The following is a 22,393-nucleotide window of genomic DNA, read 5'->3' as shown; positions in this document are numbered from 1 at the left end:
CCAACAATAACATATTATATAGTTTAAATAGCTAGAAGAAAGGCACTGAAGGCTTCCAATGAAATGCAATGATAAATGTTTGAGATGATGAACATGCTAATTACCCCGATAATATCACTATACATTATATGTATCACAGCACCACTATGTACCCCATACATTATTATGGGTCAATTTTTAAAATGTTTAAGTGAAAAGTAAAAATAAATTAAAAAATAATGGGGGGAGTAGATGGTGACTGACAAAATTGACCCTGAATGAGTGAAATAAGCATGGAAGTTCATTTATTCATCTTCTCTTGTATATATTTGAAATCTTTTACAGTAAAAGTTTATATGTAACTTGGAAATTTACTTAACCTGCCAAAGCCTCAGTTTGCTCATTTATTAAACAGAAATAACAATATCTACAGTAGAGATAATATCTCCTTATAGGTTTTTCTGAGATTTTAAATAGTATATTTAAATCACATGACACACGGTGGCTGTTAGGTAATTTGTGGGGACTCAGTTTGACCCACTTATTGCTGAATTGACTGGTCCGAAATGAGGGAGTTTTTGCACTATTCCTACAGCATAGCAATGCTGGGAGGGTGGGCAAGGGACAAGGAGAACCTATGTCCACAGGAGTCACCCTTTCAGGCACCACAAAGATGCTGGTGGGAGATTTTGGATTTTTTGTTTTTAAAAAAGAAAAAATGTTCAATCTTCAAATGAGTTACTATTTTTGGATTTGTGAACCCTGGAATATGCTGGTGCTGGTACACACACTGGTTTGGCTAAGTGTTTATCAGTCCCAGGCAACTCCAGGTGCAGGTAGAGAAGGTGCAAATATATCTTATCTTCCAAAGTCATTTACTCTGGCTCCACCCTCACTTCCACAGGCAGTTTTCTTTTATGAAATACCAAAAATATCAGATTATCTTCAAAACTAAATAATTCTAAACCTCCCAGTTTCCCCAACTCATTCCAATTCTCCCTGATTATTTTCTTTTTGCTTTGAATTCCTGTACTACTTAGCCTTACCCTAGTTCGCAAAAGACCAAAGTGTAAAGCAAAAAAATTAAAGAGTGAAGTACAGAGGCCCCAAGGCCAGAAAAGATTAGATTGCTCTGAGGCACAGTCTGCTCTCCAAGATGATAAGCCCTGAGTAGTTCTTCTGGTTAGTTTTTCAATGACTAGTTTTTTTGGCTCTCTGGATACTGCTGGAGACTTCGGTTTGTTAAGAGCTGAACCTGGACTTTCTCCAGTTCCTGCCTGCATGTCAATTCATCTTATTTCTAATAAAGCCAATTCTTATTTTTCTAACTTGTTTCCAGTTCTCAAATGTTGCTCCAAAGAAAACAGAAAGTAATTAAAATGTCAACACTTTCCTGAAAAAGAACATAAACTCTCTTTGGATTTTCTTCCCACTGGAAATGTTACTTTTCTCCAAGGTGCCTGGCCCCCGTGCGTGGCAACCAGCTGTCACCTGCAGCAGAACCAACCCCTCAGGCAATGCACATAAATCCCCTCTGTTCATTACTCTTGTTTGCATTTCTTCTTCTCCCATACCGTTTTCCAAACGGAGAGATCCTATCAATGAAGTATTTACGCCTGTCTCTTATAATAGACTAATACATACACCAATGTAATATATCCAAATTGTATGCAATATGAAATAAGCTCCAGCAGCAATAAGCTATTTAATCTAACATGGAAAAAGCAATGTGGAGCCTAACAGCTTATTATTTAGTGCGGTGCAATAAATTAACTGAGCGCCATTTTGAATAATAAGAGCTGATTATTCCTTCATTTGGATTGGTTGGATGGATTATGACTCTCTTCAGAGTTAATCAGGTTTACGTGAAACGACTTCTCTTTTAAATGTATTCCATTAAAGAATGAAATAAGGAAAAGCAAACATGTGCCATCATTTTGCGATTTGCGTTTTTGAGGTTAGTCTTTCAGAAGAAAATTCCCCGTTAACAGGCAAACATTGTGACCATTGTCCCAGGAACTGTTTAATTGGAAAGAAGCCAATATTCGTCTCCCATCTCACTGTTTTTCTACTTTTCCCTGTAGATTCCTGCCATTCCCTTGACTCAATTTTTCAAAGCACTTTTAGTAAAATGCTTGGTTTCTTCTTTCCAGTATCTCTCCAACCCTGGCCTCTCTCCTCCCCACACCCAATTACTTAGCACTTTGGGGCACATATCAGACTGACCAGCACCACTGGTCAGTGAGCGCAGAAGTTCTATCTAGTGCTACAGCCAGACCTCCCACCAAAGGTCTCCAAAATGCATCAAGAGGTATCAAAACACATGTCAACACCAATGGCTGTTGCAAATCATCATAACTAGCATTTTAGAGAGCTGAGCATGATGCAAGCACCTTAAAGAGGCATCTTATAGCAACCCCATAAGATAGATGTCATCATCATCACCTCGATTTTACAAGTGGAAATTGTGTATGATCAAGATTAACTATCTTGCCAAATTTGCATGGCAAATGAGGGTTTGATTCTGAATAACATCAAAATCTGTGTAACATGTTATATTATCTGCTGGGGGAAAATAAAAAACATGTTAGCAAAATAGTGTCTCTCTGTTTCTGCATTACTGTCCAGGGAAAAACAATTCAAAGCGGGTGCTGTACTTGCAGTGAGGCCAAACGTTCATAATCACTTAGATGAAGTTATGTGGACAGTATGTAGGATACATGTAGGGTCTACCACCTCTGCCCTTTTTAGAGATTTGCATTCCTTTTCTGGATTGATAAACTGCTTGTGGTTAGGACATGTATTTTCTACATAATAGGACATCAATGTGGTATAATGTCTGAGTCAGAAAATCCTAGGCTTTTGGGTTTTCTTGTTTGTTTATTTGTTGTTTGCTTTTGAGACAGGGTCTCACTCTGTCCCCCAGGCTGGAGTGCAGTGGTACAATCAGTTCACTGAAGCTTTGACATCCTGGGCTCAAGCAATCCTCCCACCTCAGCCTCCTGAGTAGCTGGGACTACATGAATGCACCATCACACACAGCTGATTTTCTAATTTTTTTGTAGAGTCAAGATCTAACTATTTTGCCCAGGCTGGTCTCAAACTTCTGGGATCAAGTGATCCATCCACCTCGGCCTCCCAAATTCCTGAGATTACAGGCATGGCCCGCTGCACCTGATTGAAAACCCCAGGTTTTAATTTTGGCTCTATTTACCACTAACTGTAGAAAGCTCTAGTTTGTTTAAAATAAAAGTAGGTAAATATACTTCATAGAGCTGTTAAAGAGAGTAAATGAAATAACATAAACACATAGCACAGGTGATAAAATCAATAAATTCTAGTTCTGTCTCTCTCCATACTCATTCCACCCCTAGTATCTAAGCATCAATTCTCCACAGGTGGAAATATTCCATGAAAGTGTCAAGGACATTAAAGTGTGAATGAAAGCCTGACTGAAACTCTTTCTTTGCATCATTTTCTCTTAACAATAATTCATTGTCACATATTTACCCATCTCACCAAAATGATATTTTTAAAAAGTGATTTTAATTCTACAACTTTTAATTCTACAATTCATAAAGTGAAGGAAGGTAACTGTCATTCATATCTAATATCCCTTTTCTTCTAACTTCTCCTTCTCTATTGCTTCATTTCTCTTCTCCAAGTTGTGACAGTAAGTGCCACTGATTATCTAAGGAAGCTTTGGATCAAGGTCAAGCACATCTAATTTTAAACTTTTATCTCCTCAGTCTTTTGACATGAAACTTTCCTTTCACTTTAGGAGAAAAAAGAAAAAGCTAAGAAGAACAACAAAAGACAAATCTGAAGTTTTTCAAAACTTTAAGGAGAAACTCAAGAAGAAGTCAAATTGTGATGTCCATACACACACAGGAAAAATTATATGGCAAATTTTATTTAACATTATTAATGGCTTCAAGTTTTAAAGATGCAAAGGGGGAAACATTATTCTTCAGAGATATTTATACATTGTTGGGTTCTGAATGAAATGGTTCATAACAAAAGAATCATGGACAGTCTTCCTCAATGAATGACAAGTTGTTTCATCTTTGGTTTATGACATCTTTTCCTTCAGAGAACTCAAACTTTTTAATATTTTTTTTTTTAGTTAAAGGAAGAACATTATTTGATGGAATTTGAGTTGATAAAATGACAGCTCAGAGAGGTTAAGTAAAATATACAGAGTCACACAGCAAATTATTGTCCAAAATTTAAAATTTTTGAATTGAGAGTGGGAAAGCTTTAAAAAGAAAAAAAAATAATAATAATATGCTGGGTAGAGCAGCTTACTTGAGAATTAAAATTTTGTTCTTGAGTCTCCCTCTCAATGCCCTGAAGGAATGCACAACCTAATTGAATATGGGAGGCAGTGGGGGCATATATGAGATGAAACTGCCTAGAAATCTGGGAAGGGGAAGAAAAGTGCTGCTTAAGGTTGAGCCTTCCAGAATGAGTTGGACTGCCCAAGATCAACACTGTGAAGTAAGAGTGGTGGGTTGGGGAGGGGAAGGCATTCCAGGCAGATGGCAGGCTGTGCTTGGCACGAAAACATGGGTGTAAACATGTTATGTTGTGAACAATGAAGGGGCTAGAAGCTAGATCATGATTAGGTTTGCCTTTTGGAAAGATGAACATGACAAAAATAAAGGGTAGAGCTAAAATTGGGACTAAAGAGACCAGCTAAGGTGCTCTTATCATTGTCAAGGGCGTTGGCAGGGGTCGGGGGTCCACTCTGTAACACTTATTTAATTGAGTTGAGCAATCTGAATCACCCATCAAAGCTGGTCCTCAGGCTGCACATCCTACTCTCCTCACATACAAATCACATTGCATCTCAGCAGATTACAAAGAATGTCATGTATCTCTGGGATGGCTCTAAATGACAGATCTGTTCAAGCCATGGTTGAAAAGAAAGAAAGCTGAGGACAGGATCCTGGAGGACACGGGTCAATAAATTGCTGAAAGAGCAAAGAAATCCATGAAGGCTCCCTGGAGGAAGGAAATCCCAGAGAGCTAAAAGGTGTAAGGAGCCAGAGAAGTTGATCAGACTCAGGGAAAGGAAGAGCATGGGAGGGGGCCAAGTGAGAAAGGGCAGACCCGCAGAACACAGCCTGTAAAAGCAGAGTTTCAGGGTCATTGATGGCTCCTGACAGAACAATTTGTATGGAATAAGAGTACAGAGATCCTATATTACAAGTAAATTCAGTTGGGGGTAGAAATGGCTGGTATGGAGCATTTTTTTTTTCTTTTTTTGGAGATGGAGTTTCACTCTTGTGGCCCAGGCTGGAGTGCAATGGTGTGATCTCGGCTCACCGCAACCTCCACCTTCCAGGTTTAAGCAATTCTTCTGCCTCAGCCTCCCAAGTAGCTAGGATTACAGGCATGCACCACCACGCCCGGCTAATTTTTTGCATTTTTAGTGGAGACGGGGTTTCTCCATGTTGTTCAAGCTGGTCTCGACCTCCCGACCACAGGTGATCCACCCGCCTCGGCCTCCCAAAGTGCTGGGATTACAGGCGTGAGCCACGGCGCCCGGCCTGGAGCATCTGTTTAAGAAGTTTAGCTATGACAGGAAGGAAAGAGAGTGGCTATAGCCAGAGGGGCATGTGGAAGGAAGGTGGGGACTTTTTTCATTTCTTTTTTTAAATGGTAGAGAGATTTGGGCATGTTTAAAGATAGTAATAAAGCTAGAAAAAGAGTATAACCTGGGAATATTATGACCAGCAGAAACACAGATGTTAGAAATGAATGCTTTGGGTGGGGAGGGATACGGTTATCTGTGAGTTAAGAAAGGAGAATTTCATCAAAAGGAAGAAAGACAATCCTGGTTTCTGATGATCATATATAAAACGGCACAGTGGAAAGAACACTTTAGACTAGGAGTCCTCAGCCCCTAGTCCCAGTCCATGGCCTGTTAGGAACCAGGCCACACAGCAGGAGGTGAGCAGCAGGTGAGCACAGGAAGCTCCTTCTGTATTTACAGCTGCTTTCAATTGCTGCATTACCGCCTGAGCGCCTCCTCCTATCAGGTCAGTGGCAGCATTAGTTTCTAATAGGAGTGTGAACCCTATTGTGAGCTGCGCATGCGAGGAGTCTAGGTTGCGCGCACCTTATGAGAATCTAACGCCGGATGATCTGCTATTGTTTCCCATCACCTTCAGATGGGATCGTCTAGTTGCAGGAAAGCAAGCTGTCAGGGCTCCCGCTGATTCTACATTATGGTGAGTTGTATAATTATTAATATTTCATTATATATTACAATGTAATACTAATAGAAATAAAGTGCACAATAAATGTAATGTGCTTGAATCATCCCCAAACCATCTCCCACCCCAGTCCATCTCCCACCCCCGTCCATGGAAAAACTCCCATGAAATCGGTGCCTGGTGCCAAAAAGGTTGTGGGCTGCTGCTTTAGACCCTAAAGAGTCATTCACTTTCAAAGTCAAATCCCAGCCTTATCTCTAATTAGCAGCATCCCCCTTGACCAACACTTGACCTCTCTAAAACTCAGTTTTTTCATCCATAAATAGTGATAAATACACCTGCCTTAAAGAGTGATGTGAGGATTTCAGTGATTCCCTGCTGACACCTCCTGTTCTCTTCCCAGCTTTACTTTTCCCCGTAGTACTTGTAACTTTCTAACACACTCAGTATTTTAGTGATTTATCTCGGTTATTATCTATCTCTCGTAACAGAATGCAAACCAAACAAGAGTAAGAAACAAGATTTCCTATTTTGTTCACTGCTATATCCTCAGCGTTACAGTGCCTAGCACCTAGTAGGTTCTCAATTTTTTCTTGAAAAAGTGAGATAAATAAATTAATGATTAGGATACTACAGAGCAGTTTCTCAGCTTTGACACCACTAACATTTGGAGCCAAATAATTAATTTGCTTGGAGGGGGGCAGGGTAGGGGCTGTCCTGTACGCAGTAGGATGTTTAGCAACATCCCTGGCCTCTAATCACTAGAGGCCAATGGCACCCCACCCCCAGCCGTGATGAGCAAAATTGTGCACAGACATTGCCAATCGTTCGTGGAGGGGCAAAATCATTCTGAATTGAGAGCCTCTGCAACAGAGTAAGTGCTAAAGATGGTAGCTTTTAATATTATTATAATAGGGGAAGAAATGCAAAATCAAAGTAACATTTGATCATCAAATTCTCCTCCAACCTGCTTAATTTGAGGTGGAGAAAAATACTGCTGCTGAGATAGTGTTGACTTCACAGCAAAACTGATATTTTACCAAGAAACATGTTTAGAAGAAAACAGCTCCATCAATCAAAAAAGTGCCTCCTAAGCTTCTTGTATGTTAGTCGAATATGAGAGATTTTCTTTTTTGTCACCTCTCTGAACAAACAATAATAGCAAAAGTAATCATCCCCATCTATACAGTCTTATAACATCAAAGCTAATAATGTATGGTAGATAACTCATGGGCCAACACTTTAAAAATAATAACATCTTAGCCTCTATATTCTAATTAATAAAGGCTTATAAGCTGCCAAAAGACACAGCTGCAGTTTTCCTTTTTAGGATTATCTTTCCCTTCAAATTTTCTGTTTTTACCAGTCCATTCCTTTGCTTTAAATAGAAACCATTGTCTTGTATTAAAATGGCTAATATTGATCTTTCAGAAACATGAGAATCTCACAAAATGGAGACTCTTCCAAAAATTGCTTTTGGGAGCATGGAAAAAAATACCAGAAATGACTTGGCTCCAGCTTCTCCCCTCAAATATAGACACCACTAACTAGGGAGTAGTCATTTGATCAACAGAGAGTTCATGGTTAGGACGACCATATGACTAGATTTGTCTGAAACATTCCCAGTTCACGCCAGCTGTCCCAGTACACTAATTAATAGCAAGCCATTTTGTTCTCAAAAATGTCTGGATTTGGACATTAAAATTGTATGGTCACCTTTTTCAGAGTTCATTAGCATTTGACTGTCCACACAAAAGAGAGGTGAGCAGAGAGGGATTTGGTGACAACTGGCTTTTTGCTTTCCCATCTCTGAACCTCGGTCACATCTCAGACTTTTCTCAGCACTCTATGGCAGGCCTAGCTACAAGGATAGTCCTTTCTGTAGCACAAGCTCAAAGGTAAACTATCTGCAAGTCAATAAATGAATCAGTCTTCCACATAGCTTATTGATCAATATATCATTTCTCCTTCCACTTTCAAGAAAAGTGAAATGGAAATTAGGTTATCATGTGACAGAGTCTGGTTTGCCTTGGCCTTCCAGAAGGCATTTGGATTCAGAGGCAAGTAGTGTGAGATTTGCTTCTGGACGAGGGTGGCCTCTGATGGCTGGGCCTGCTGAAAAGGCCTTCCAGACTGCAAGGTGCTAGCCAGAAGAAGCCCCTGATCAAAGCTTCCTTGCCCCAGAGCCTCATACTCCTCAGAGTAAAGTAGAGATGATATTTAAAGGCAGCCAACTGATCAAGAATATCCAGCCTTCTTATGAGGAAGATAAACCTTTCTCTTTCAGGACCAAGAACACAACTCAGGAGATTATACAAGAATCAGGAGTTAGCAACACAGCTACATGCCAGCTCAGATCAGGAGTCCAGGGGGCAGCAGGATGGTGGGGCTCTTATTCCAAAGCCAGGCTGAGGAGGAGAGAGACCAAGAACTCTAAATAGCTAAAAGGTAACCTGAGATTGGACAATCCCTACTCCTTGAGTCCCACACCTTTCATGATTCAGCAGTCCCATCTGTAATATAGCTAATGTATTATTGATGATGATGATGATTTCATTGGGATCTAGCAGTCCCAAGTAAGTAATATAATGACATTCGCTACTATTTATTAAGCACCAAATGTGTGCATTATCTAATTTAATCGTTATAATAACTTTGCAGGCAAAGTGCATGATACGTGGTTTTACCACATACAGGTAACACGGATAACAGGGTGCTAGAAATAGTTCATGGTCTATAAACAATAATAATAGCTACCGTTATTGTATTACTCAATTGTCACCACGTGTCTCTTTAAATACCAGAATGAACCGCTTTCGGTTCTCTCATGTCTCCTACTCCCTCTCATCTTAGTACCTTCACACACGTAGTTTCTTAGAACACACTCCAACCTCAAATTCCCATTTATTTACCCCTCGGCTCTCAGCATAGATATGATTTCTTGCAGGGAATCCTCCCTGAACCTCCAAATTGAAATGAGAGGCCCCTCCTAAAACCTTCACTCTCTATTTCCTGCTGCCAAAAGTCTCATTTTACTTGGTTATAGTTGTCAGTTTATTTATCTGTAACTCCTCCTAAATTACAACCCCTTTGAAGTTAAGAACCGTGTCTCATTCCTTATTCCTCATTTTTCCCCTTAGTAACACACACACAACACCTGATACATAGCAGGTACTCAAGAAACATGCATTGAATGATTACATGAATAAATGACCCATTTCACTCCGGTAGCTGGAACTGTGGAGGCGAATGGCAAGAACAATGACACCTGACAATTATATAAGTACACACTTACTCAGAAGACATTCCCAGTAACAAAGAGCACACACTATTTCCATCGCCCTGTTATTTATGTTACCTGTATGTGGTGAAACCATGTACCATGCACTTTGCCTGCAAAGTTACTATAACGATTAAATTAGGTAATGCGTGTATTTGGTGTTTAATAAATAGTAGTTAATATTTATTAGTTAATATTTATAGTTACTACATGACTTAAGCCTCACTACAACCCTGTGATGTAAGTATTGTTATCTGCCTTTTACCATATGAGGAAACTGAGCCTCAGAGAGGCTAAAGTATTTCACAGAAAATTGCAAAGTCAAGATTCTAAATGATAACTGCCTGATTCGAACCCAAGCTCTTTCACTATGGCAGCCCGACTCAATGCAAAATGAATGGAAGAATGAAAGAAGGCAGGAAGGTATAAAGGCAGGAAGGAAAAAGTGGAAGGAAGGAGGGAGGGAGGAAATGAGGGAGGAATAAAAGGAAGGAGGAAATAAAACAGGAAGAAAGAAAAGAAGATTGTGATTTTTTTTTTCAACTGTACCCTAATCCTTGCAAAATTCTTCAAACAAGTATCATTGTATTGATTTTCATATAGCATTCATGCTTCAACTGTTACAGCTATGATTTGCAAGAGAACATTATAAAGACAATTGACCGCACGGTGGCTTCAACCTGTAATACCAGCAGTTTGGGAGGCCAAGGCAGGAGGATCACTTGAGCCCAGGAGTTCAGGACCAGCCTGGGCAACATAGTGAAACCCTGCCTCTACAAAAAATACACAAAAATTAGCCAGGTGTGGTGGCATGCACCTGTAGTCCCGGCTACCCAGGAGGCTGAGGTGGAAGGATCACCTGAGCTAGGGAGGTGAAGGCTGCAGTGAGCCGTGATCGCATCACTGCACTCCAGCTTGGATGACAGAGACCCTGTCTCAAAAAATAAAAATAAGCAAAATCTCCCATCTAAACGAGCTGCCACATCATTCGGCCATGATACCTCAGCTTGTAGCAACCACAGCTCTGTCCACACTGTCCCTTCTTGCCAGTATGACCTCAGTTGGCACATCCAGCATCCATGAGTTTTGTCCTGATTCTGGCCTTGCTCTGGATTGTTGATGTGAGCCTTTGCAGAGGATGATGAGTCAGGATGCTTGATCAAGGACTTCAACAAAATGAGGTTAAGGATCAATATGGAGAGTCATAAAAGTTTGCAAGGAGGTGGTGAAGGAGTCATCCCAAATTGGCTGCTTGAGGCTGGTTTACAAACAACCTTTGTCTACAGACAACAAATAGCAAAACTTCTCCTGCAAAAACAGCTAAGAAAGTGCTTCCTCATCAGTGGTACAATCCAGATAACAGAAAGCCTGAACGTGACTCACATATGTTCTTTATGGAAATTTTCTTGGATGATTTCAAGATGATACATGTCATCAGGCATAGAACCATTCCAGTCAGTCTACTCAACCAAATTTCCTTTCCTTTTTTATAATTCCAACTCTCATTTTAGCTTCAAGGGTTACATGTGCAGATTTGTTGCCTGGGAATATTGTGTGATGCTGAGGTTTGGAGTACAATTGATCTCATCACCCAGGTAGTCAGCATAGTACCCAACAGGTAGTTTTTCAACTCCTGTCCACCTTCCTCCCCTCTCTTGTAGCCCCCAGTGTCCATTGTGGCCATCTTTATGTCCATAAGTACCTAATGTTTAACTCTCACTTATAAGTGAGAATATATGTTATTTGGTTTTCTGTTTCTGTGTTCATTAGCTCAGGATGACAGCCTCCAGCTGCGTCCATGTTGCTGCAAAGGGCATGATTTTGTTTCTTCTTTATGGCTGCATAGTATTCCATAGTATATATGTACCACATTTTCTTTATTCAATTCACTGTTGATGGGCACCTAGGTTGACTCCATGTCTTTGCTATTGTGAACAGTGCTGTGATCAACATATGGGTGCCTGTGTCTTTTGGGTACAACTATTTATTTTCATTTGGATATACATCTAGTAATGGGATTACTGGGTTGAATGGCAGTTCTATTTTAAGTTCTTTGAGAAATCTCCAAACTGCTTTCCACAGTGGCTGAACTAATTTACATTCCCACTAACCGTGTGTAAGTACTCCCTTTTTCCCACAGCCTTGCCAGCATCTGCTGTTTTTTGATTTTTTAGTAATAGCCATTCTGACTGGTGTGAGATGGTGTCTCATTGTGGTTTTAATTTGCATTTCTCTGATAATTAGTGCTGTTGAGCATTTTTTCATGTCTGTTGGCCACTTATATGTCATTTTTGAAAAGCGTCCATGTCTTTTGCTCATTTTGATAGGGTTATTTATTTTTTGCTTATTGAGTTATATAAATTCCTTATAGATTCTGGATATTACACTTTTGTCAGATATGTAGTTTACAAATATTTTCTCCCATTCGGTAGGTTGCCTGTTAACTCTGTTAATAGTTTATTTTGGCCGGGCGCGGTGGCTCAAGCCTGTAATCCCAGCACTTTGGGAGGCCGAGACGGGCGGATCACGAGGTCAGGAGATCGAGACCATCCTGGCTAACACGGTGAAACCCCGTCTCTACTAAAAAAAATACAAAAAATTAGCCGGGCGAGATGGCGGGCGCCTGTAGTCCCAGCTACTCAGGAGGCTGAGGCAGGAGAATGGCGTAAACCCAGGAGGCGGAGCTTGCAGTGAGCTGAGATCCGGCCACTGCACTCCAGCCTGGGTGACAGAGCAAGACTCCGTCTCAAAAAAAAAAAAAAAAAAAAAAAAAAAAAAATATATAGTTTATTTTGCTGTCCAAAAGTTACTTAATTAGGTCTGACTTGTCAATTTTTGTTTTTGTGGCAATTGCTTTTGAGGACTTAGTCATAAATTCTTCTCCAGCGCCCATATCCAGAATGGTGTTTCCTGGATTTTCTTCTGTAATTCTTTTTTTATTTTATTTATTTATTTATTTATTTATTTTGAGACGGAGTCTCACTCTGTCACCCAGGCTGGGGTGCAGTGGTACAATCTTGGCTCACTGCAAGCTCTGCTTCCTGGGTTCATGCCATTCTCCTGCCTCGGCCTCCCAAGTACCTGGGACTACAGGCACATGCCACCACTCCTGGCTAATTTTTAGAGACAGTGTCTCACCGTGTTAGCCAGGATGGTCTCGATCTTCTGACCTCGTGATCCGCCCGCCTCAGCCTCCCAAAGTGCTGGGATTACAGGTGTGAGTCACTGCACCTGGCCTAGAATTCTTACAGTTTGAGGTCTTATATTTAAATCTTTAACCTACCTTCAGTTAATTTTTGTATATGGTAAAAGGTATGGGTCCAGTTTCATTGTTTTCCATATGACTAGCCAGCTATTCCAACACTATTTATTTAATAAGGAGTCCTTTCCCCGTTGTTTGTTTTTGTCAACTATGTCAAAGATCAGATGGCTGTAGGTGTGTGGCTTTATTTCTATCAGTTTCATTGTTCTATGTGCCTATTTTTATTCCAGTAACATGCTGTGTGGGTTACTGTGGCTTTTAGCATAGTTTGAAGTCAGGTAATGTGATGCCTCCATTACCCCAGCTTTGCTTTGTTTTTGTTTTTATTGTTTGTTGTTTGTTTGTTTTGCCTAGGATTGCTTTGGCTTTTTGGTTCCGTATGAATCAGAATAGTTTTTTCTAAGTCTGTGAAAAATTACACTGGTGGATAAGAATAGCACTGAATCTGAAAGTTACTTTAGGCAGTGTGGCTATCTTAATGACACTGGTCCTTCCAATCCATGAGCATGGAATGTTTTTTCATTTGTGTGTGTCATTTATAATTTCTTTCAACAGCATTTTATAGTTCTCCTTACAGAGATCTTTCACCTCCTTGGTTAGACGTATTCCTAAGCATATTTATAGCTATTGTAAATGGGATTGTGTTCTTGATTTGGCTCTCAGCCTGAAAGTTATTGGTGTTTAAAAATGCTACTGATTTTTGTACGTTGATTTTGTTTCCTAAAACTTTACTGTAGTTGTTTTCCAGTTTCAGGAGCCCTTTAGCAGAGTCTTTGGGGTTCTTTAAGTATAGAGTCATATTGTCAGCAAAGAGAGTTTGACTTTTTCTTTTCCTATTTAGAAGCCTTTCATTTATTTCTCTTGCTTGATCGCTCTGGATAGGACTTCTAGTACTATGTTGAATATGAATGGTGAGAGCGGGCGTCCTTATCTTGTTCTAGTTCTCAAGGGGAATGCTTCCAGCTTTTGCCCATCCAATATGAAGTGCACTGTGGGATTTTCATAAATGGCTCTTATTATTTTGAGGTATGTTTCTTTGATGCCTGGTTTGTTGAGAGTTTTTATCATGAAAAAATATTGGATTTTATCAAAGGATGTCTCTTTACCTATTGAGATGATCATATGGTTTTGGTTTTTAATTCTGTTTATGTGGTAAATCGTGTTTAATGATTTGTATATGTCGAACCAACCTTGCATCCCAGCAATAAAGCCTACCTGATCATGGTCGATTAACTTTTTGGTGTGCAGTTTGATTCAGTTTGCTAGTATTTTGTAGAGGACTATTGTGTCTATGTTCATCAGGCTATAGGCCTGTAGTTTTCTCTATTTGTTGCATCTTTGCTAGATTTTGGTATCAGGGTGATTCTGGCTTAGTAGAATGAGTCAGGAAGGAGTCTCTCCTCCTTGATTTTTTTGGAATAGTTTCAGTGTAATTGGTACACACTCTTCTTTGTACATCTGGTAGAATTTGACTTAACTGTGGCTGGTCTGGGGCTTTTTGTTGGTTGGTAAGTGTTTTATTACTGATTCAATTTCAGAACTTGGTATTGGTCTGTGCAAAGTCTTGATTTTTTTCCTGATTCAATCTTGGGAGGTTGTATGTTTCCAGGAATTTACCCATTTCATCTAGGTTTTCTATTTCCCTCTGAACTATCATGAACACCTTCCTCTTTTGTATTTCTGTGGGGTAGATTCAACCAAATGTCTTTCTTCATTGAGCACATACTAGATGCCATGCTTTATGCTAAACTCTAGGGTTAAACTGTGAACTAAGCAGAAATAATCCCTGCTTCATGGGACCCATAGTCTGTTACGAAGATAGATAATCAAACAATTACAGAAATACATAGGAGAGTATAAACTGTTATATTCCTCTTGGAGAAAAAGTCAATTAAAAAATCTTTATTATATAGTGTACTGATTCTGGTAAAGAGGTCTAATTGAAATTTTAGTTATAATAACCAAAAAGTTGCCAATAATCCCCAAGAAGATAAAGCTTGCTAGGTTGATGAAGAAAAAAATATTTCTAAATATAGGATGTGTCCTGTAAGACAGAATACTTTCTCATGCATTTCTTTCCAAGAAGAAAATGCGGTAACAAATCATTCTGACACTTATTGTTACTAAACAATATCTAGGATCAGCAAAGTAAGAACACTTATTTCATTGAAGAGAATTATGAAACTTCAGGGCTGGGAAGGGGTTTTGAAATGGAATGTCATTCTCTTTCATTTTATAGATGAGGAAACTGAGATTCTGAGAAGGCAAATGGTTTTCTTAGCATCCCACAAGTAGGAACGTGAGAGTTGGAAGGGGAACTCAAGTTTTATAATTCAGTGCTCTTTCCTCCAAACCAAGCTGAAATGAGACCCTTTACTTTTTTCATGAGTACTAATTTACCAAAGAGGTAGTGATTTGCTTTTAAACTCTTTCTCACACACACACATACACACACACACACACACACACACAAATAAAATAATATGCTTTAGGCAACATATCAACTATATAGTAATCTAGCCTTCCACTACAAGTGTTATATGGCAAACAAACAAAAAAAAATCTGTTCTTCATTAACTGAACCTCTAGAAATGACTTTTACACAAAGCATAGTTGATTACTTAAGTTACTTCACTGTGTACTGTGGGAATGTTTGATTTTACCCAGAAAATAGTTTAGCTTTTAAACATAAATACCCAAGTTTAACAGACCAAAACTCTTTCAAGGACTCATGATAAATATTATATTACTGGATTTGTTCTTTGGCAAGAAACATTTTTATCCAATTCATGTACTCTCCATACTGTGGTTATTAAAGATTTACCATAGCAACTTTATTTTATATACTCAAATAGCGTAAGCTCAGCTATAGTTGATTGAGAAAAAAAGAGGAGAAAAATAAATTTTAAGCGTAAATTTCTTCAAAAGTAAAGCAGATATTTAATATGTATTATCCACATTCTAGAGCTGATAATATTTTTAGATGTCTTGAAATTTGGCATCAGCTTAACTTGAATCATCTGGCTTGAGGCAGGAACAGGAGTGACAGATGCTGAAAAACCTACTCCACCTACCAGTGATGTACACTTCTATGGTTGATGGTTAATGCTAGCCAGTTGTGGAATTTTAAGGGATTTAATTTTAAGGGATTTTTTTCCAGGCCTAAGTTTTCTCATGTAAACAATAAAAAACATGGAACAATCTTGCCTTGGAAATCTCTTGCGGCAACAGAATTCCCTGTGCCTTTTAGTTCTCACTTTTATTATTTGCCCCAAAATCTAGATAAGACTTAACATATGTTCCAAGGACAGAGACATCTGTCATGACCATAATATGCACAGCAAAAGAGGCCCCAGCTAACATCTAAAAGTGCACATGAATCACACCTGTATCAGAACATGAATCGTGATTAAGAGAAAAATGGTCTGTCTAGCTGAGAACCCAAAAGTCATATATACAGACTTCAAGTTGTTAAAAACATTAGATATGTAAATATTCCTTTTTATTTATTTTTTTACAAAATACTATTGTCTATATAGTGATCAGTTTTCCTGAATTCACATGAGCAATGATATTGCAACTATGAATACGTTTCCTTATAGGGAGTGAAAGAAGAGTCATTATTCCTTCAATCTAAAAGGATTACATTAATTCAGTAAACCGTATTTTATGACATGCATTTATTACGTACAATGCGATAATACTAACTCTACCCTTAACTCTAATATTGGAAATCTCTAAAATAAAATGTCATAAGTTAACTTATATTCTTAGGCTTTACATTTTAACTTCAGAGATGGAATTCATGGTGGAAGCAATAATTGTTGCCCATAAATGAGAACAATTTCCCTGAATGAGTATGGAAACACCTCTTTTAAAATCATATACTTTATAGAAAACATAACTTTCTAATAAAGTGTTAATTTTTCTTTGTATTGACTAAAGTATTGAACAAGAAGTTTCATAATGCAGTTCCAGAAAATGGGGTGACTGCCAATTAAAAATGTGGGAAGAGGAAGTCTCCATCTCCCTGAAGGAACATACAGAGTCCTTTTAAGATAAGTACATTTAAAGAAAATTGTCATGCACAACATTAACTTCATTGCAGGTTTTTGGCTCTCTTTCCTATGACTATGTCTTTGCAGATGCCTTTAGCACCAGTGGGGAATCTATACTGGAAATGCGTTCTTCGCCACTTGGCAGAGTATTCACAGTAAACGAGTATCAGACCTAGGATTTTGTTGTTGGTTTTTTATCTGTGGCTGGCTAAAAAGACAGACTTTTACCTACAGGTTGGATTATCCTAAACAAAAAGAGGGATAAACAGATTTTTTTTTAAGGCAAGACCAAAGGACGAAAGGAAGACCAAATCAAATTTTCGTTTGGAAACAAACAATAGCAGACAAGTTGGTTAGCAGGGACACTATGTTTAAATATGTGTGTGTGTGTGTGTGTGTGTTTGCATGTAGGGGGTATGTGTGTCTCAAAATAGGAGCAGAATGGAAAACTGAATACCTGTTATTTCCCACTCCAGTTACTCTGATATGATCAAATAAATAAATGCATTCATAATAGCACTAGAAAACAAGAAAGGGTGGTGTCAACATCAAAGATGTTGAGATATTTATAAAAAATATAGAGCAGATAGGATTGAATTCTTCATAAAAAGAAGACCAGAAAAAAACACATAGGAGGGAGAGAGTGCAGAGATGAGAGTGCTTATGGGAACTTCAGGCAGCTTTAGGAGGTCAAGGAGCAATTGTCATGGTGATTAACTGGGGCAGTGCATTTAGAGGGACTAGGCTGGTCAGTCAGCCCCCCACCTCCTGACTAAGCTGAGCAAAAGAGAGCAGCAATTGCCTTCAGGCTAAAACAGATGAGCATGGGCTCTGAGACCAAAGAGATGGGACAATTCATTGTCACAGGTAGCTAGTGATACCCTTGAGACCAGCTGAAACCTCCTCCTAGCAGAATGCCCTGTCCCGTTCCCACAATCACTGCAGATAAGCTCCTATAATCTGAATCAATTCCTACTAAAATATGAACAAGTTATTCAAATATGTACACCAACTAAGCTAAGACTCCAAGATAAACAAAAGGTGGGATATAAGAAAGCATGGTAAGAAAAAAAAATAAAATTTATTGTTAAGTTTAAATCTTTTTTATTTAATTTCAGCTTTTATTTTAGATATGAGGACAGGAGCTACATGTGTTGGATGTGTACATATAAATGCTGATGAACTCTAACTGTAGTCAAAAACTAATTATAGTTGGAGGCATATTTTAAGGATTTAAAAGTAAAACTTCTGGTTAATCTTAATGGATTAAGTCTACATATTTACTTCATTTTATTTTAGAGTGCTACTAAAAACTTAAAAGTAAATTAAACGTGTACACAGGTATGCACACACATACAAAGAAGCATTTTAAACCAACAAAAGCTAAAATAATGGGAAAGGAAATGATAGTAAATGAGGTATGTAAAAAAAAAAGAAAAGAAAAGAATAAAGAAAGCAGCTGGGTAAGTGGTAACTGATTTGCTGAATCTGAAAAGGCTAAATTTTGTGCCTGAAGAGAGTCATGCCAACAGGAAGCAAGACGATTTGTGCAAAAGAAACCCAGAATGACTTAGGAATTGGAGGCTCTGAGTATCTCTGAAGGTGAGGGTAAAGGGTGAAACTGAAGAATGAACTCTTAGAAGGAAGTTTGACTACTGTAATCCCAGCACTTTGGGAGGCTGAAGTGGGTGGATCACTTGAACTCAGGAGTTTGAGAACAGAGTGGGCAACATGGCGAACCCTCGTCTCTACCAAAAATACAAAAATTAGCCAGGCGTGGTGGCATGAGCTTGAGGTCCCAGCTACTGGGGGGGGACTGAGGTAGGAAGATCACTTGAGCCTGGAAGGTAGATGTTGCAATGAGCCAAGATCTCACCACTGACTGTACTCCAGCCTGGGCAACAGAGCCAGATCCTGTCCGCACCCCCCCGCAAAAAAAGAAGGAAGTCTGATTAAATAAAAAGCAATTAGACCCCCAAGTGTCCTCCCTTATTCCAATATCTAGGTGATTACCTCTAACTAAACTGAGAAGACACAAAAGTAATGATTCTGGAGAAATTAAATCTAAGAAACTCTGAGCTGCAGGAACAGAAAACGCAGCTAATAGATTAAATGAAATCCTACGGAAAGAGCTCCCGGTAGCCAGGCATGTTGGCTCATGCCTGTAATCCCAACACTTTGGGAGGCTGAGATGGGAAGATGTCTTGAGCCCAGGAGTTAGAGATGAGTCTGGACAACATAGTGAAACGCCATCTCTACTAAAAATTAAAAAAAAAAAAAAAAAAAAATCAGCCAGTGTGATGTTGTGTACCTGTAGTCTCGGCTACTTGGGAGGCTGAGGTGGGAGTAATGCTCGAGCCCAAAAGTTTGAGGCTGCAGTGAGCCATGTTCATACCACTGCATTCCAGCATGGGCAACAATCCACGGACACATTAAAAAAAAAAAAAAAAAAAAAAAAAAAAAAAAACCTCCCAGACCCCTCCAAATTTGACAGTGGGATTATTATTCCTATTTCATCCAAGACAGGAGACTAGAGAAGTTCTCTCTGAGGAAGCCATCGTAAGAGACAGAACTACTGACAAGTTTGAATTCAGCCTGTACACACAGTCTTCTTGAATGACTTGCTTATGACCAGTGCATTCTGAGAGTCCCGGTACCTATCTGAATGAATGATACCTATGCCATACAAACCTTGGAGGCCCCCAGTAAATAACTTTCTACTGTTAGTTACTGGAAAATTCAGCAGTCAATAAGACTCAGCCTCACACACAGAGCATTTGATCAGCTATTTCCAGTATCATTCTTATTGTGAAGAGTCAACCAAAGATTACCAGATAGTAAAGGATGCCACCAACATGAAAAGCAAAGACATCAATCAATCAATAAAATAACCTGGAGGGAAAAGAGGTAATTCAAAGGGCAGAAGAAAACTCTTAAAACGTTACATTTTCGGGAAATGCTTATACACTATTGGTGGGAATGTAAATGAGTACAACCTTCATGAAAAACATTATAGTGATTTCTCAAAGAACTAAAAATAGTACTTTCATTCAATCCAGCAATTTCACTATTGGGTATCTACCCGAAGGGAAAAAATCATTATATATAAAAAGATACCTACACTCATATGTTTATCATAGCACTATTCACAACAGCAAAATATGGAATCAACCTAAGTATCCACCAATGGAGGATTGAATAAAGTCATATATATATATATATATATATATATATATATATATACACATACACACACACAGTCTTCTTGAATGACTTATGACCAGTGCTACTGGTCATATATATATATATATATAATGCATTTTTATATAAATATATAAACTATGTATTTTTTCTATATATATGGCATGGAATACTACTCAGTCATAAAAAAAGAATAAAATCATGTCTTTTGCAGCAACATGGATGGAACTGAAGGCCATTATCCTCAGTGAATAACTCAGAAAGTTACACACCGCATGTTCTCACTTATATGTGGGAGCTAAACAATGGGTACACATGGACATACAGAGGGAAATAATAGACATTGGAGACTCCAAACAGTGGGAGGGTAGGAGGGGCGAGGGTTGCAGAACTGCATGTTGGGTATGATGTTCACTATTCAGGTGATGGGTACACTGAAAGCCCAGACTTCACCACTATGCAGTCTATGCATGTGAGAAACTTGCACTTGTACTCCCTAAATATAAATCAATCGATAAATAAATATTATAATCTCAGTGAAATAGAAAAAGATGTTATATCCACAAAACAAATCAAACAAGAATAAGATGTTATTATTTAAAAAGACCATGAGAAATGTATAAAAGGATTCTTTCTGACTGAACAGAATTTTTTAAGTAGATTGAATTAGAAACATAAAGTTGTAGAAATTGCCCAGAAATTAGATCGAAATAATAGAGATGGAAAGTACAACAAATGGGGGTAAAACACACACACACACACACACACACACACACACACAATTATAGGATTATACACAGGAGATCAGAAATCTGAATTATTGTTTCAGAAAAAATAAATTGACAGTGAAAATATCAATAATATAAGAAAAGGTACCATATAAATGAAAGATTATGCACATTAAAACTTTCAGAATGACAGCAAATATCTCAGAGTGACTTAAAGCAGTGCATTGAAGCATAGAGTTTGCTGGTAAAGAATTACGAATACGTACTGAACAAAGATAGTCATGAGCTCAACTGCCTTATGGTAAAATAATTAGCAATTGAGTCTTCCTGCAGTTGAGGATGTAATCAGTCATGAGACCACATCATGCCAATTTTCATGACCAGTTGAGTTAAGAAACTTTGTTTCTTTGTGGTTCATAGAAGTATTACTCCTAGATAAGAAGGCTACTATCTTTCTCTTTGACAGTGGAGTCTCTTTTAGAACTCCAAACATCAAATGTTTCAGTCTGAAAGCTCATAACTGTCCAAAAGGAGTTACCCACTAAGTGACTTGAATAACGCCTAGAATTCATTTCTCTGTCTTTTCAATTTTCATCCCCAATAAGAATCTTCAATAATGCTAGAGAAATACCTTCAACAACAGCAGCGTGAATACTTGCAAACATTTACTGAGTACTTCCTACGGAGGCATGAAAATACATTGGAAAGCAGGCTCATCAGGTTACAGGGAGAGAGGAGCAAAGCAATTTATTTATTTAAAACTTTTTATATGAAAAATTTCAAAATTCAAAAAAGAAAAAAGAATATAATAAGCTCCATGTACTCTGCTTCAATAATTATCAACTCATGGTCAAACTTGTTTTATTTACACCCCCATCTAATTCCATTCCCCTCCACACCACTGGATTATTTTGAAGCAAAACCAAGCAATCACATCATTTCCTCTTTGTGTATATCTCCATATGTATATGTATACGTGAAGATATACATGAATTTATACATGAAAATGAAGTGAATATATATGAATGAATATATATAAAGATGAATATATCCGATATAGATATATCAGAAATAAGAACTTTTCCTTAAATCTAAGCACAATTCATTATCAAAATTAGATGTGATTAACAATAACTACACAATATTGCTAACTATTCAATCATATGTGCATGTGTGTGTGTGTGTGTGTGTGTGTATGTTTTGGTACCACTATAGGTTAAAACATAGTTGATTGTTTTAATTCTTGTAGTTATTATTTTATTGAGGCTCACATCATCTCATCTTTGCCTTGAAAAAGCCTTCCCTAGCTGACTCCAGAGTATTTCAGACATAGCCCCAAAAGTCACTGCTAGCTATCTTGCCCTTCAGTATGATAAATTATTCCGGGTTCATGTTACACGATTCCTGCCCCAGATCTGTAATCAGTTCTCGCCCAAGGATCCCAGGTTCCTTTCAGTGCTCACAGTCTGAGCACTAGACTTTGAACCTAGTAAATGAACCCAAGGATATTCATTTTACCTACCTTGTCATTATTTCTAAGTCTTTTCAGTCAATAGAGCCAGGAAATTGATATTTTTACATTAAAATACGTCACAATTTCAATTAATAATGACAATATAAAGACAAGAAGGTTTCTTTTTACAATATAATTTAAAGACTAG

This window comes from Trachypithecus francoisi, unplaced genomic scaffold (assembly GCF_009764315.1).
Source record: "Trachypithecus francoisi isolate TF-2019V2 unplaced genomic scaffold, Tfra_2.0 Lachesis_group11, whole genome shotgun sequence".
NCBI classification, from domain to species: domain Eukaryota; kingdom Metazoa; phylum Chordata; class Mammalia; order Primates; family Cercopithecidae; genus Trachypithecus; species Trachypithecus francoisi.
The sequence above is the reverse complement of the archived record's forward strand: the minus strand, read 5'-3'. Positions refer to the sequence as shown.